Genomic DNA, 17,143 nt, shown 5'->3' with positions numbered 1-17,143 from the left:
TGATAAAAAAACTGTCTGATGATGAGCAATGGGGTTGAACTAACCCAAAGGTTTATATAAAGTTATTTCTTTTTTTAATCATGTTAGTAAGTGAATGGAAATATGAAAATAATCCCTGATATTCGCTGTTATAATACAATCACCTGATTGTGGAGATTGTTGTACATTTATTCACAAACAGACAAATGCGGGCCAACAAAACCACATCTTTGTTCCCCCTAATTCAGGGAAAGGACTTCCAGGCCTTGAAAAAAGGCCAAACATATCAGCATTTTAAATGTTATATTTAATCTATTTAATTAGGAAAAAATTTTCTAATTCCAAGACGATGGTTAATTTTTTGTTTGCTTCAGAAATATGAAAGTGTTCCTGCCCTTAAAGCACGAAATAGATGAGATTTTATATTTGTTCTTGTCTATACTGAAACAAGTTTAGTTGAATCACTCATTGGACTTAATAAAACCTGACGCACCTTTGTGTTTAGGATAATTAACCAATTCCCATTAGATTTATAGTCGGTGTGATCAAAAATCACTGCCTTGGGTAGTTCCAAAGGCTCAAAGTCAGAGCTACCTTACTCCCTGTTTTCTTCATTTTGGGTTTAAGCTACAGAACATGACCTCAGTCAGTAAGACTCAGGCACAGGTAGCATTATGATAGAGGATGGCAAGGTGAGACATAAAAAAGGTCAGAAACTTTACTGAGAATTTTAATAGCAGAATGTAAGTTGTTCTGATGTTTTAATTTTACTAAATTATATTATAACTTCAACATTCCTTGCTACAGGTTGCCTCCAGTCTTTGGTATTCATCGAGCTAGCTGGCAAGCAGCTGTCAGGGATGTGATTTTTCGAAATTAATGTTGAAAGAAGTTTTTCATGTTGAAAGAGGTGAAGAAGAGGGAAAAGTTATCTTTTGATCGGTGGACCCTGAGTTGAAGGCCCAGCTTTAATACTCACGGTTCACCTCTGTAAAACACGTGGGGGGACAAATGTGAAAGGGAAATGAAACCATTTGAAAGTGTGGAGGACAATTTCCCCAATGAATAATTCAAGAGCTTGATAAATTGCCCAAATTTTTTTCCAATGGCTCTTAGCATCCTTCGACAATTTAGCTGATTTAACTGACATAAACACTGATGTAATGATGAGCTGGGGGCATTTGGCTCTGTGAAGAAAGATCTGTACATTTAGATTCCACACACGTCACTGACTGGTGTTATGTCAAATAAGGTTAGTCTTTTATCTTAAAATCACAGAGGATAAATGTAGTGAACTAGGAAGTAAAATGAGAAGGATTTCATACATAGTGGACTCTGTGTCCTTTTACCTCTGAACCTCTTCGCTTCAAGCCAGAGGGACAGCACACAACTGCTGCACATAAGGCCAACTATTAGATAGAAAACCTCAAACTTATCTTAAGTAAGTACCTGATACAGGAGATTTATTTTAATGTATTTATCATTTGCCTGTGGTTAATATGCAACATGTTAGTTGGTGGAATTAAGATGTTTGCAAGCAGCGAGTAGGTGGATATTGAGTCTTTATGCTAAGCTAACTGCTATCACCGCACTTAATTCCCGGACATGAGAATGGCATCAATCACCTGCACTAGTTCTTAGAGAATCAAAAATGATTTTTCCGATAACACACCAGTTACATCTCTATGATCAAAATGTTGTCAATGGATTCAGGTTCTTAAAATCATGAAGTTTTATCAGCAATATTACTGTCTATATCCCAACAATACTGCAGTACATTTTGCTATTCAGCCTGCATGGCGGTTTGGTTGATTACCAGCTTTGTACTTATACAACAAAATGTGTGTATAGCCAATGGAAATCAAAAAGAAAACAAACAGCAGTCCCTTATTTCTGACCATTTGACTTTGAGAAGAACAAACACTTTTATTTATCCGTCATCAGATCCATCTATGCATCACATCTCTCTCTCTCTCTCTCTGTCCGCCCTTCCCTGACCTGATTTGTTGTGGTCCTTCATCATTTCCCCACTCCTCTTGTTCTTCCTCCCGCACTCTCATTTCTTTTTTTTTCTCCCCCTCTGCTTGTGAGGACTTGCAAACAGACACCACTGACGACGAGCCAATTCACTGACGAGAAAATCCGCGTGTTTATCTATGTGCATGTGTGTGTGCGCATGATTCCGAGTGTTTGTTTCTGTCAAGAGTAATGCAAGGTTACAGGGAGAAAATATTAGCATATTTGCTGTCTAGTTTTATACAATTGCCGTTCGTTCAACAGGCTTTGAATGACAGAGACAACAGAGTGAGAGGAGAGTGGAAAGGGGATTACTTATTCTGGTTCTGATGCTGAGGTCAAGTTTATTTACCAGGAAAATCTGTGAAGATAAGACACCTGAAATTCAGGCTAGATTAAAGTCCTGTGCAAACAGACTATGCATAAAAGATGATTGCTTCAAGACATCCACATACTCTCAAACAAACATCATTTTAATCGTCCAAATATCAAGGTGTTCAGACTCTATTCCATGGTTACCGATCCATGCGCCACCAGCTATGGTGAAATTAATGTGTACCTTGAGATCTTCTCAAAAGTAAAGATAATCAGTGTCTTCATTACACTATAATCCAAGCCCCTTATTTTCATAATTACTCTAACATGCAACACATTTCAAATTTCTTCTCTCTTTTTACCCAACCTTCTTCTGGCTGTTGTTCATCAGTGAAAATCAGGAATTTTTTTTGAATTTCTTCATAATTTTTAGATCTTAAATGTATATGTATAAGATATACAGCTATTGCTAATAATCGCTAAAATGCCCTTATTCCTAACTAGTATTACAGCTACACTTTGTTCTCTCCACAGCAGAGCAGCGAATCATAGATGCAGAAAAATACCAAATAACATGTCAGACAAAGTCATGATATGTTTTGAATAAACATGATGTAGATATTGGACAACTGGTGTTAATCATTTTACATTAGCAAACATTTTTGTAAGTGTTAGTTGCAACACATTTTGACTTAGTTTTCAGTATTACTAAATTATTAAAGGTTACTTTTATTTGTATATAAGGTTGTTCCCCACACTGGTAATCAACCCATCTGATTTCAGCCACCAACAGGCTTCTAGTTTGAAAGATTAAATGGAATAAAACACAAAAAACACCAGCTTGTTCTTAATGACATCATGCCACCAAGAACACACGTATCATTGACTTACATTTAAGGCATTTTCATATTAAAATTCAAGGGTGAATGTCATTTACATGCAGGGACCATTTTTTTTTATAGCTACAAAAACTCACATACCTTTCTTACTTGTATTGAAACCTCCACCTATCATTTCGTTTAAAAAAGAATGTTTATATCTATAGGTGTAATTTATCTCTTTTCTTGTTTCTTTTCAGTGAAAATAGACCTTTTAGTTTTTGTTTGTTATTAAAACATTTGCCCCAACAGGAACACAGCCTCCTCTGCATCAATAGACAGAGTGTCGACTGTTAATTGTGGACTAAACACGAAATGAGATGCTACTCGGTGAATAAAAAGAGACGCATTGATTGAATGAATGGATAAATTGAATGAACAGCCGATGCTTTGGTTGATTTGCAAAGAGATCGGCGAGGTCACAGCTTCACCTGTGTGTCTATCAACTACACTGGTTTTTACGCTTGGCTTAGTTTTGTAAAAAACATTTGCACATTTCTCTGCAGCATTTCTTCACAGACTTGTTTTGACATTTGTTTTGAAACATGATCTCATTCTTTAGCCAAATGTAGTTCTAAGCATAGAGAGCCATTCGTTCTTGAAATGAACACTAATTTCAAATGCGTCAACAAGACAAACACACTTTGGGGACACAGAAAGGGGCATTATCATTCACTAGTTGCCTTATAAATCCCCGGCCAATTGTTTAGTACTGCTGACTGGGAAGGAGGAATGTAAGCATTATTTCGACAGACATGCTTTATGTTCCCTATTACACTGACTAATTGAATGTTTGTCTTTATCTAATGAGGTGGGTTGCACCTTGAATATTCGTATATCTGTGGCTGCAGTGTTTGTGTGTTTAGTTGCTTGTCCTTCTGTCGCTGTGAGGCCAGACTTTGGTAAACAACCATCATTTTGAGGACGTTTTGAATTGTAGGAACATTTGATTGGTCCTCAAAGAACTTTTTGAAGGTAAGGATTCAGTTTAATAGTTTGGGTAAGGTTATGTTAGGGGTAGCTTGAGAAATGTAGTTGTGATGGTCAGGGTTAGGTTGAGGGGCTGAGGAATGCATTTTAGTTATGGTAGGGTTAGAGTGAGCGGCATAACTATATAAATACCAACATGCATGTCCATATAAGATAACTGGTGTTACTTATCTGCAATTAAAGTCACCTCTGACATACAAAAAATGTATACCCAATCAAACAGGGCTCCTACAACTGTGGTTAAGGGAGTATATAAGTTTACACTGAATCTGGCCTGCCGGCTGAGGACCGTAATGTCTTTATGGATGTCTCAAGGAACACCGACATTGGTAGGATTTCTCCTGTTGCTGATAATGGTCAATCTAACTATTACATCGAGAGAAGCAAGGAGCCCTCTCCTACCAACGCAAACCTCGTAGTCTTGAGCCATCTATTGAGCAGGTGGTTTCAACTTTCAGAAATAAGCTGTGGCTCTACACGACAGCACTCTCTCTCTCTCTCTCTCTCTCTCTCTGTCTCTCTAAGGGGATGGGGGGTGGTTGAGAGGGGTTGGCAGAATAAGCAGGTTATTAAGGGGGAAGACATTTTGGTTTAAAGGGGATGCCACAAATAACCTACTGAATGAAACTATTTCTATATAAATAATGTAAACATCCAGAAATGTTTATAAAAAATGTACATTTCATGAATGACTATGACATTGCCCAATAAAGTCACTATAATTATTGGTACATATCATAATGTGTTTATTCAGTACAGCATGATAGACTGGGGCCCCAGCCTTCAATTCTTGCGATGTGACTGGTGTTAGACTAGAAAAGTCCGCCGCTGAAATTAACCTTCAAACTAGTTACTAATCTGTCAATCATGTGTCAATCGTCATTAAATTGTTCATGGCAATCAAACTTGAACAGGTCAGTCCAGCTACCTGTCAGCTGCCAAGAAGGAGGCAGTATGTGCAAGAGGAAATGAAAGGTGTGTCACTTTACCAGAGAGGAAGATACTAGATGAAAAGTGAAAGTCTTCAAACATGTCTCCACTTAGACAACCTTATGTCCATCTGTCTCACCTGTTTCACTAAAAAATCGCTTTATGTGCACATCTAAGCAGCTGTAACAGGTATTAATTTACCACCGATTCATCATAACTATGATTAATTGCCTGATAATGTGAAAGAAATATTACCACTATTTGAGCATTTAGAGGAGAGCTGTAAAGGCTGTACTTAAAGTGTTCTATATGGATTATAATTTTTTATTTTTCCTTTGATTCTATTCTCCTTTTTTCCCCTTTTTTTATGAGGCTTGTAACCATCCATCCATCTATTCATTCATTCCATCAGATATGTATAGTATAACTGCAATCCGTGCATCACTAATTCACACTAATGGTCAATTAAGAGTGCTTCCAGCTAAAAGTTGCACCTAGCTTCCAAGTGCTTTGGCAGATACAGTGCCAAATCAAACATGCACAATGCGTCCTGTTGGATTATGTGGTGTACCATCTCTCAAATGATTGTTACTATGAACAATCAAATTACTGCAACCCTGATAAGTTGCCTCATAATGTCTTAAACCTCTGTGCAGTGTCTTGGCAGGTGGAAAGCCTTAAAATCAAACTGGCTTTTCACGCTGAATTGCAGGTCTACCAGTACCTGAAGTAACACACAACCACAAATGCAACATTGCACATTTTTTTCAACATGGGACATGTAAGGGACCTGCAGGTCCTGTTAGCCAGAGCTGACTCATTTGTCATTAGTCAATATTAGGTTGGACCAGTTACAGAAAGTCTGAACCAACATCTTGCTGTTGTAAAATTCTGTCTCAGTGTCTAACCCTAACCCTGTTCTACTTGCAGTGCATTTCTTTTTTAATGCTTAGATCAGATTTTGTAGCATATTGTGAAACCAAAATTGGATTGACTTTTTTGCTTACTTTGTTGCGATAAAAGTCCAAAAACATTTTTCATCTTAAATTGCTGGATGTCTTGTGCACTGGTGTGGCTCAAAATCTTGTGAGTGTTTTTTTCATTCACAGTCCATTCCCAGCTTTATTGATGACCCAGTGCTGTAATATGTAATTGTGTTCAAATCCACAGAAGCATGACAAACTGTGAGTGCAGTGTAGTCTGTCTTGGAGTTATGGATGTTTTTGTTTCTATGTATAATGTCTGGAGTATCCCAGTAAAAAAAAAAGACAACCTTCTCTCGTATATCACTGATATCATTGTTTCCCTGAGGCTTCTGACTCCAGGCAAAGCCAATTCAGAGATACGGGGGGCACTTAATCATTACTGTCTATATGTAATGAAGCGCTCAGTACAAGCTCAAATAACAATCCCCTGTACCCCTTCCCCCTCACACTGGTGACCAATTAGGGTCATCAACTGAGTGGCCTTGTGCTTGCTCAGGATTGTTTGTCGGCTATTGTTGCTGCTTTTAAATTATATTAAAGTATTTTGTTATTAAAAAGCTGACATAACAAATTTCGGTCACTACTGCATGTGTGCTGTTTGCGAAAGCATAGTTTATTTTTCTTTATTACAAGATTAAGGAATTGATTCAGTTCCCTGTTTTCCTCAAAAACTGTAATAAACAGCTCTGCTCAGGTGTCAGTCACTTCACATTTACCTCTTTTCCACCAACATGGACTCATTTGCGTCCCTTATTTTGAACTATTAGGATCATTTTGAGCAAAACAGAATAAAATGGATGGCAATCAGAAAAGTTGGTTCCCAGCTGGAATAAAATAATATAGAGTGTTTTTTTCATGTCTTTTTGAAATACAAGCCATGACAACGTCATTCGATGTCTGACATTCTATTAATTGGAAAGATAAATAATAGTTTAGCCCATGTTCGTCTTTTACATCTTCCTCTTATTAATAGTTGATGCATGAAATGGCATGTGGTCTGCCATTTGGCCACCACTGTTTACTTCTGTTGAAAAACTGTGTGATGACAAATTGTTCATTTAGTCATTGATTTCACTCAAAACCGGGGCTGAATCATCACGAAGCATCAAGGTTCACCAGGTACATGAAGGATTCTGCATGGGACCTAATGAGGGAAAAAACTTGTATTGATTTGTTTGATGAAAATGGCTGATCTTCTTGGTGAACACAGTTCATACCACAGGGCATTGGTTGATCTTACTTGAATAAATGAGTATCATAACACAGATTTGTACAGATTCTTGGTTCAGCTCACACGCCACACCCACAACCTTTAAGTATCACACAAACATCTCAGTATGATACCATATTGGAGGGAGCAGAAAACAAGTCTCGGTCTCTATAAATCATGTCATCCTATCCCAATGCCAGGGAAAGGATAGCACCTTCTATCTCTAAACATGTCATAAATATATCATACACAATATTAAAGGTATTAGAAGATTTTTCAAGTCACAAATTCCTAAGAACTGGCTCAAAAACCAAATGTGATTTGGTGGAAAAGACAGTTTGAGGCATCTGATCTGAATAAATGCGATTACGATTTGTCGCCACTTTCAGCTGGTGCTTTTGAAACACAACCCTTGGGTTATGTTTGTGTGGCTCTCTGTTGCTCATTTTCAATGAATCATGGGTTTGACTCATTCACTTGCCCACTCTCAAGTACTGGATAATTAGACGCACAATCAAACATTCACACATCCTTTTTTCGGCCCTCAATGATATTGATTTATTTGTCTAGCCAGCAAGGCGCTTGTTCTTGGAGGACATTAGGGCAGACTTGGTGTGGAACTATTGATCAGTAGTGAGGCATGACATCATAGGGTCAAGTGTTACGTGGCGCTTGCACGAGGGGTTAAATTTTTGCCCACACTCAACTGTTTTTCTCTGCCACGACTATGTTTGTGTGTGCGAATGTATCTCTGGCTGCTGGCTATCTGAGGACATGGGCGATCTGAGGACACAGCCTTTACTTAATAAGCTGGAAGTGGAGGAAAGCGCTGATGTCAGCAGAGTGCAAGGGAGCTGCAGCCTAGGCTGGTGTGTATTTACGGCAGCAGCACAATCTATCTGCTCTGTATCTATGGTCTTGATCCTGCATAGTCATATCAGGGCTGATCTAAAAAGCCACACATGTTGCAGTGCTATCTATTTAGAAGCTGGATTTATTGCATCTAACCTATCCCCTAGGGAGCTGTGCAGATCTTTGTGTTTTGTGTTTTTTTTGTGCATCTATGTGTGTGTGTGTGTCAATACTTATCTAAAATCACCTGTGCTCTAGGCCTAGTTGGTGTAATTCAAGTTGATCTTAATCTTTTTTCCTCAGTCTCTTCTCCTAGTGAAGAAGAAGTAAAAGTACAATGATAGGGCCAGGGTCGTTTCCTCCTGCTAATGCCTACTAATAGCTTCTAGAATAGCTTCTACAGATAATCCGGTTCTAATGATGTGGTTAGGGGCCTCTCACACTTGCTCTGGGTCAGTCACACTATTGGAGATTGTCTGGTCAATATGTGCTCAAGTCAAGGGCTTCCTGTCTGGGGTAAGTTGGTCCTAAATGTTCAAACAGCTTGCTCGCCTGTTTACCTGAGTGACAGGATGACAAATATAGTATAGGCAGGGTTTGACTAAAGCTGCATCACTACACCTCTGACCTTCGAATTTAGAAAGTCTCCTCTGGACTTTGAGGTTTTTGCAGTAAATGAAAGAAAAGTCTACAGAAGATTATGTGATTTGACAGACATCCAGTTACGACCTTCAATTCATTAATTTTTAATTAGAAAGATGCTGAACCAGTTGAAATCCCTGTGACTGATTTCAACCACCCACCTGCTGTCACAACGGTTCAAGTCTCATGATTGCAAACAAGAAACATGCTCCACGTTTACCAGCAAATCTACACTGGTATCGCATGATGGACCCGTGACCCACTTGGGTCCAGTTCATGAGTAGAACATTTCCTTTAGACAATGTTCCTCCAAGGATATCCCATGGAGAGGGGATCGGGGTTGCTGGAGTGGAGTGGGGAGGATGGTGCTCTGAGTATCTCGTGCTGTCCCTGAGTCAGCTTTTTTACAGTTGACTGAGAGTCGGGACTTTTAACCGATGCATAGATTCCACTGCCTTGTTAGTTTCAATTCAGTTCACACACAGCCACCCATGTTCAACCTCTGTATCAGCCTGCATTTGTCTCATGTTTCATCTGTGACAGCCACACTTTATTCGTCATCTGTGATGTGAACACATCCGATTTTCACAGTCGGAAAGTAAAAAGCGTGCGTCCTGTTCATAGATGGGTGATACATCCCAGTACCACCATCTACGGACCATCTCTCCTGTCAGGCTGCGAACAGCCGAGCACTACGTCACATTGGACGGTGGTAGAGGAGGTTGTGCCTGCATGTGTTTGCTCTGTTTCTTCAACCAATCTATATGTCCATCACGGTTAAAGTAAGTTAGATTTTGACACAATACTCGGTGTAAAAAGTACAATATTTACACTTGTTATCGCCTATTCACATTTCCCCCCTATTTGACACTTTCGCCAAAGAGGTTGTTTTCACTCCTGTCTCTTTATTTGTGGATAAGTTAGTCTATAAGCAAGATAACACAAAAACATCCAAACAGATTTCCCTGAAACTTGGTTGAAGGATGTGGTCTGTGTCAGGGAAGAGCCATTTCAATTTTGGTGCATAGGATTTTTTCTTCACTATTTAACATGGCAAGACTGGGCATCTTTCAACAACCAAGGAATAATGCGTGGATCTTGATTAAATAAAAATCGGGCACATTAAGGGAACTGATTTCTGTGAGTGTGTGTAATTTGGTGCAGCTTGATTGAATTTAAGGGGACCTTAGCTTGATGGAGGTATGCACTCAAGTGAGTGCCATTCTAGTTTTACGATTGATTAAAGTCCCTTTATGGCCTGGCTCCTGATATTAATATAGATCTTTGTGATCCTCAGGCAGAGGTCTTCTTACTGGTCCAGAGACCATATTGAAAAGTAAAGGGGACAGAGCCTGTGCAGACAGGACACAGAGGCTCTGGAACAACTGGAACTAATCTGTAAATATAATTATTCAACCATTAATTTCGTTGATTTTCTTGCTTATTGTCAGGCACTTCAGAGCCTGCTTTGAAAAGTGCTCTATGAATATATTTAATTATCATTATTATTATTCTATTGACCCACTGTTGCTGCAACAGAAAAAAAGAAAGAAAAACTCTGCAGTCAAGATTGTTTTGACTGATGCATCAACTTTCCTGGGTTATTATATTACTGTTCAGTGATGTTGACCAAATCACTTCGTGAGTATATATAATATAACCTCTGATTGAAAAAGGTTCCACCAGCAAAAAGCAAGAAAAAAAAACCCTCAAGTTGTATTGATTGTTGAAGAATTCACACTGCCCTGTTAATTTGTTATTGCCTCCCCTGCCTCCCTGGTACGACAAGCTGACATTCCTGTGAGGCATTTTTACAAAGTCAGGAAACAGCTGACCTTTATCCGTCCACTACAGTTGATTATTTTGCATTTGTCAAGAAAACTTACTTGGAGCAGCAGTGCATATAATGAGTCCGACAGGCCGTGCTTTTGAGGAACACCACCTGCTGTAATGAAAGCTACAGCCTTTTGTTTCTTACACTCTGTGAATTTTGAATTGGAATCGGCCACAACAGATTGATTTTATTTCTTTTCACATCAGAGCAGCAGCAGAAAATGTAAATAGAAAGTGACGGACATGGTTTCTTTTTAGACTTAGCAGCTGGAAAATATCTGATTACTTCACATTTACCAGGCATTTGCATTCGAGTGGCAGCTGATCACAAGCGATCCCATGACCTTGACCGATGAAAAGCCAATGCATTGTAGCAGAGTTTTATGATTTGTCACGTAGTATTGCTATACTGAAGATCAGTATATTGTCAAAACTGTACTGATCCTCCGATGGCCACGTATCCTGCCCTTCGGGTTCGTGAGTTTTTTAGCCAGCTCTGTGTGACTCAGGTGTACGTGTGATTGATGAGTCTAATCTGACTCCTCCGAAATCGTCTCGGCGAAAACACTGCGACACAAACTGTGCTTCATTTAGAAAATAGCTGACATGCCGCAGACGTGGGAGTAAACTGTGGCAAAGTTTTGTGACGCTTGGATCTCGGGAGTAGGCCAGATTGATTTATGAGCTCTGCCTGTTGTACGTGTGTGTGTGGCTGTCCATCTCCTGCATCCACAGCTTCTCATTTGAATCAAACAGATGTTCACATTCATACTCACTTTGAAAATACCTCGCGTCTGGTGTGAAAAACATACACTGCCCCTGTGTTATTATGTAACTGCTGCTGCTGTTTGAAGGTTCAAAGGACTCACTTTTTTTCCACAGTAAGTTTAGAAGTTGTGTTGCTGCGTAAAATCCACTTTCTAAATCAAATTCAGCACAAGCTGTTGTCAACACTGATAACAGATAAAAGAGATGTGTGTGTGTGTGTGTAGGGAGAGAGAAACAGAGAGGGGTAGAGTTCCATTAAAACTGATTTTAATTGATTGTCCACTTTTCTGTTGGAAAGTTTTGTTAAATATCGAATTGAGACTGGAAATTATACATTAGACTCTCATGTAATATTTACAGTCTCTAATGATTAGAGTATTAACCTGTATGTGTTTACAGTATATTTGTGCTGTTAGACACACAACTACTGCAGACATTTATTTTAAAGTTTATTAAAAAAATGAACAAACAATGTGTTTAATGTTCATGCTCAGTTTCTCAACTTTATTATTATTTTTACCTCTGCTAATGAGGTTATGTTTTCACTGTCTGTTTTTTTTTTAGTTAGCAACAAACAACTCAATGGATCTCCATGAAACTTGGTGGAAGGATATGGCGTGGTTCTGGGAAGAACCTATTGAAGTAATGTATATGTAGAGGGTGGATCCAGGATTTTATTCCACTTTATTTCCATTGTGGGACATTTGTCAAAAATGTCACCATTTCCCCAACAAAAATAATCTATGGATCTTAAGTAGAAAAAAAACTGGTACATTTAGGAAACCAATACCTACGAGTGTGTGAAATTTGGTGCAGCTTGTTTGAATTTAAGGAGACTTGGCCCAGGTATGTGCTCTACTAAGTTCTGGTTATAGTATGCATTATGGTCTAATTTATTGTTCTAAGCTGGCTCTGTGCAGTTTCCTTTTGTAATAAAGTATTATAATCTACATTTCCTTCACTTTCCACACTTTGTGCAAGGTAAAGCTAATTTGCTGCTGGCTGTAGCCTTCAACTTGATTGACAGCTATAGGGGGGAGTAATCAATGTTTTAATTTAACTCTCCACCAGAAAGTAAATAAGTGGATTTCCCAAAATGTTTAGCTATTCCTCCAAGAGGGGGGTAGTTCCCCCAGCAGAATCCTCGCCGCTCTGATCTCTGTTATTGTATAACTATCTGCTGTAAATGATCAGTGCTTTGAAGTATATTTGACTTAATTACTCTGCTGAGTTAAATGTTATCATAGCCCAGAATTTACTTCAAAAATATGTTGTAATGAAATGAAATTGTGTGAAAGTGTGTGTATATAGTGCGCTTGTGGTATCAAAGTCCAGCATGTGTTTTAAGCTGGATGTTGAGCCCAAGTGGCTGTGGTGGCAAGCATACCAGACTGCTTGATTACTCTGTGAAAACCCCTTTGGCTAGGGACACACTTCCTGCCTCGTGTGGCTCACGAACAGTTTTCATTTCGGAGTCCATTTTAACAGGTTAGAGCGGCCACACAATTTGCGTGAGACGAAACTCACACATTTCACTGTAGCTTCAATGTCAAAGATGAAACCCCAAATAGTATCGTTGATGGCCATCATCAAAGGCAATCTCAGTGTGGAGAGCGGCTGACATGCAGGAAAAACATGCCTGCGTGATACAGCGCGATGACTGCCATGCTCACGCTACACAGGAGTCCGGCAAGTCAGGGAACTACCAAGCCATTAATTAGTGTAAGCAGCATGTCTGCCTACAATCCACTTTATCCAGTGTTTTCTTCTTTTTCTTTATCGCCAGCTTTGCATCAGTCTCCCTGACACTCGTGTTAAGGTAACGAGTAGTAGCAAATGAATGACTTTCAGCAATGAAATCTCTTTTATCAATTTTCCTCCTATCAACAGACCCTCGAGCTGAAGTCAATTTTTCTTGGCAAGCACTTGTCCTGAAACACTGTCACAGCACTTGATTCCAATAACACACTTTCAATCGCATTGTGCTCATTCAATGATTCCTCATAAAAATCCTTCTCAGTGTGGGCGGCTGTACAACAGCTTAAACCTGCCGTTTGTTTCTCTTTAATTACTGCCAGTGCTGTTAGATATGGAAGCATTAACATTTCATTTCATGATATTGTATTATGAGTACATTTTTGATTAAAGTTCTTGAGAACCATTTGATGTAGCTGTAAGGATTATTGATCATACACAACAATGACTGAAAAGCATCACGACTTGGATAAGAATATTGAAAATACTGAATTTGCTTCAATTAATTAACACTGGGAGAACAGAAAAAAGGAATATGCCCTTTTTTGAAAAAGAAAAAGTTAAAGGTAGGGTTGGTAAGTTTTTTTCTGAAACAAGTTGTATCCCATGTAGTGGCCGTTCCATTTGGTTCCACATTGCGATGGCCACTTGTGTTATGTCTGAGGAGTGTGTCTTGCAGTTGACTCTTGTCCTTGGTGATAACCCAATGTGACACAACTCCGGGAGGCGGGTTAAACTTGAAATGAGGGATTTTATTTTCAGTTTCCAGCACATTACAGACAAACCTTTTAACGATCCTTTATCGAAATTAGCATGCCTGGCTTTCCAAACCTGTCACGATGTCCCTTTATCACGTTTCCACATCAATTTAGCGTCAATTTCACAGTCAAAACTTACTTACTCACCACGGTCTTCATGGGCCTCAATAACAACCAAGCGCATCCTCCACCATGCACCTATATGAGGAACCGCCTTACGGCCTCATTAACTGTTGCAAAAAAGACGCAAAACAGCACCCAAAAGAGACTATAATTGAATATAGAAGACCCACTATACAAAATATAATTTTACTTTACAAAACTTAAATTACAAACCTGGATAATATAAGAAAATATCAAACCAACATAAATATTTAACTACAGGCTGCATAGTGGCTCTTACATCCTATTTGTTGATATGTTCTCCATGTCCTGATAGCCATCAATAAATAAAGTCTGAAAAAAGTAGGTGTCTGTGACCCTCGCAGGACTGTAATAAACACAACTAATCATTTCATTGGGTCGGAATGAAATGATCGGCTAACGTACTGGTCTGTCACTTACCGCCCTGCCTGCCTGCGCACACCCTTCCCGTTCTCTCACAACGTATAACTAGAGTCTTCAGTCGGAGATTCATACACCGCTAAAGCAGAGATGATAGGAGTTAGCGAACGAGTCACAGAAAAGTCGTCTTCCAGCAGTTGTCAGTGAACGTTCATGTGTTCTGGGGGCGTAGCTTTGACGGGAAGGCCAATGAGAGGGGGTGGGATGTGTCAGTTGCGTATTTTCAAAGTGTTATTTTTCTAGGCCTGGCTTTAAACACTTTCTCCACACTTAAACAAGCTATATGAAGACAGTAACAATAGACTCTGTAGTCCGGCATCAGGCAACAGCCCCTTAAATGTGGAGTAGACATTTCTACATCCACAAAAAAGCTCAAAAGAAGGGTTTTTCAGAGGGGGGAAAAAGTTAATTTGATAAGGTTTTTCACTGCTGGGGTATCCATCCTCTCGGACCACTGGTTAAGTTAGACTTTTGTGTGCAATGCTGATTATCACTGAGCAGGAGTTTATAATGGCTAAATCAGGTTTTAACCCAGTTTCCGATGTGGAATCTTTTGCACTGCGGGCTTCATCTATCTGTTAGAGCATGTAATCGTGTTGCATGTAGATAAATGTTTGCAGTGTCTGCTGATTGTTCTGTGAGTTCCTGCCCAGGGGCTGCGGACGGCCACTGGCATAAATCATCGCTTTTCATGTGGAGATTAATGTGTTCTACTTGTGGTCTTTGTTTAATAAACAGAGGAAAAGCAGGGAAATGTCGTGTTGAGGCGATTTTGTCCTTCAAACATATTATAAAGTGCAATACCAATAATAATAATAAAAGAACATTAAAACCTTTTTTTTTTAGATATGTGTCCAAAGAAGATAGATCAAACAGGTAACTGATTCTTCTAGTCTAATCTCTTCTGGCAGATTTTTCCAAAGTGTAGAGTCCTTTGGTTTTCGGCCCACATTTTGGAATGGCTAGCAACCCTTCACCAGAGGATCTCAGGCTGCATCCTGTCTCGTAGAGAGATAAAAGCTCTGGCTTTAAAAGTACCTAAAATAATTTAAAAATCAATCCTAAAATCCTAGATGTCTTCTATATTAAAGTTCCTTACAACTTCAGCCATCAGATGACATTTATAGAATGAACCATAATGATGGCATGTTATTTTATACCTGGTGTGCGGGTTGAGGAAGAGATGGAGAACGTGAGTTAATATTGTTCAGATTAGAAGGAAGGCTTTTTTCCTGTCCTCTCACAGGCTGCACCACTAATGGATTGTAAAACTTTGTGGTTGAAACCTTAATTAACGACCACAGTGAGTGCGAGGGACGCTTGCCACCACTTCTCACAGTAAATCCTCCAATACATCTCCACATAAATTTCATCATTTAATGCTATTAGAAAGGAAGTTTTGCTGTCAGTTTTCTCATGCCCTACCGTGCACAAGCACATTAAGTAAATGACAAGACATTAAGTTGGGTTTCTCATTTAGTTAGTAATTTGCTCACATGGTGCATGCAAAGCATTTCGCTGGGTATTTGTTTATAGGCAGAAACTGTTGGTCAGATCATTACTGTGATAGTAGAATGGTTTGCTCCATCTGCACAGCAAGAGAAGTAGTTTTCATTTCTGATTTGATTTAAGAAAAATCTCCTCAACAATGTAATACTGTCTCTTATCTGTGTTTAAAACGTATTGGCTTCACTCTCTTTAGTATGGGAATCAAGATAATGCATTTACTATAGTGATGTCAAATCTTGGTGTTAGAAATACATTTCTGGACTTGTTCTGTAGCTTTTACATTCAACTGACAACATTCAGTTGAGACTTGTGTCGCATAGACAGTGATGTGGAAACGTTATAAGAGCTTTTTCCACAGTGGACAGAACAACAATTTACAACGTGGTACATATGTCATTCTTCCTCACAGTAGAATCGCCCAATTAGCCGTCATTCCCAAGTTGAGTCAATGTTGCTTTGATCAGCAGTGATGGAAATGTGACACCTGGTTGGAACGTGTTCATTTGAAACCATTTTGCTTGTACAATGCTCTGATGGCTTTGTGGCCATAATCTCCGCTCAAGCAGCACATGTTCAGACGGCATAAGGAGTAAAATATGTAGTGATCTATCTATATGAGAGAAAGTGTTTGTTACTAAATTAGATTTTTATAAAATAATTGGAGCCTTTTTAAAAACTTGTTTAATAATGTTTATATTCGCCCGTTTAAAAAGAAAAAAAACTGTTTAAATGAGAGAGTACCGAAGGTGAGGTGCAATCTATCAGTAGACTTTTAAAATGCATTTCTACAAAAAAAATGTGTATATTTGGATAATATTTGTTTTAGTATTGGGTTTAAGTATTTTTTGCCACTTCATTTTTTGCCCGATGAAAATGGCAGATTCCTGTCTAGTTCGGAGCTGTCTGTAAGCACTCGATGATGACGGAGGTCCGCCCTCTTGTCTGCAGCCAGGTCCCTCTCATAGTTCTGACATGTATAAAACTCATCCACTTAAAAGTGGCCAGTTATTTATAGAGTCCTGAGAACAACATGTTACATTTTATGTGGACTAATATAAAGCTGTGCATGTCTGAAAAAGGCTTTAGCTAGACTTTATGATTGTTGCATCAGTGTGATGAGTTACCCCGACTTGTCAGGAGCACTATATAATTCATAAG

The sequence above is a fragment of the Limanda limanda genome, chromosome 2, assembly GCF_963576545.1.
Source record: "Limanda limanda chromosome 2, fLimLim1.1, whole genome shotgun sequence".
Classification (NCBI taxonomy): Eukaryota; Metazoa; Chordata; class Actinopteri; order Pleuronectiformes; family Pleuronectidae; genus Limanda; species Limanda limanda.
Note: the sequence above shows the minus strand (reverse complement) of the source record.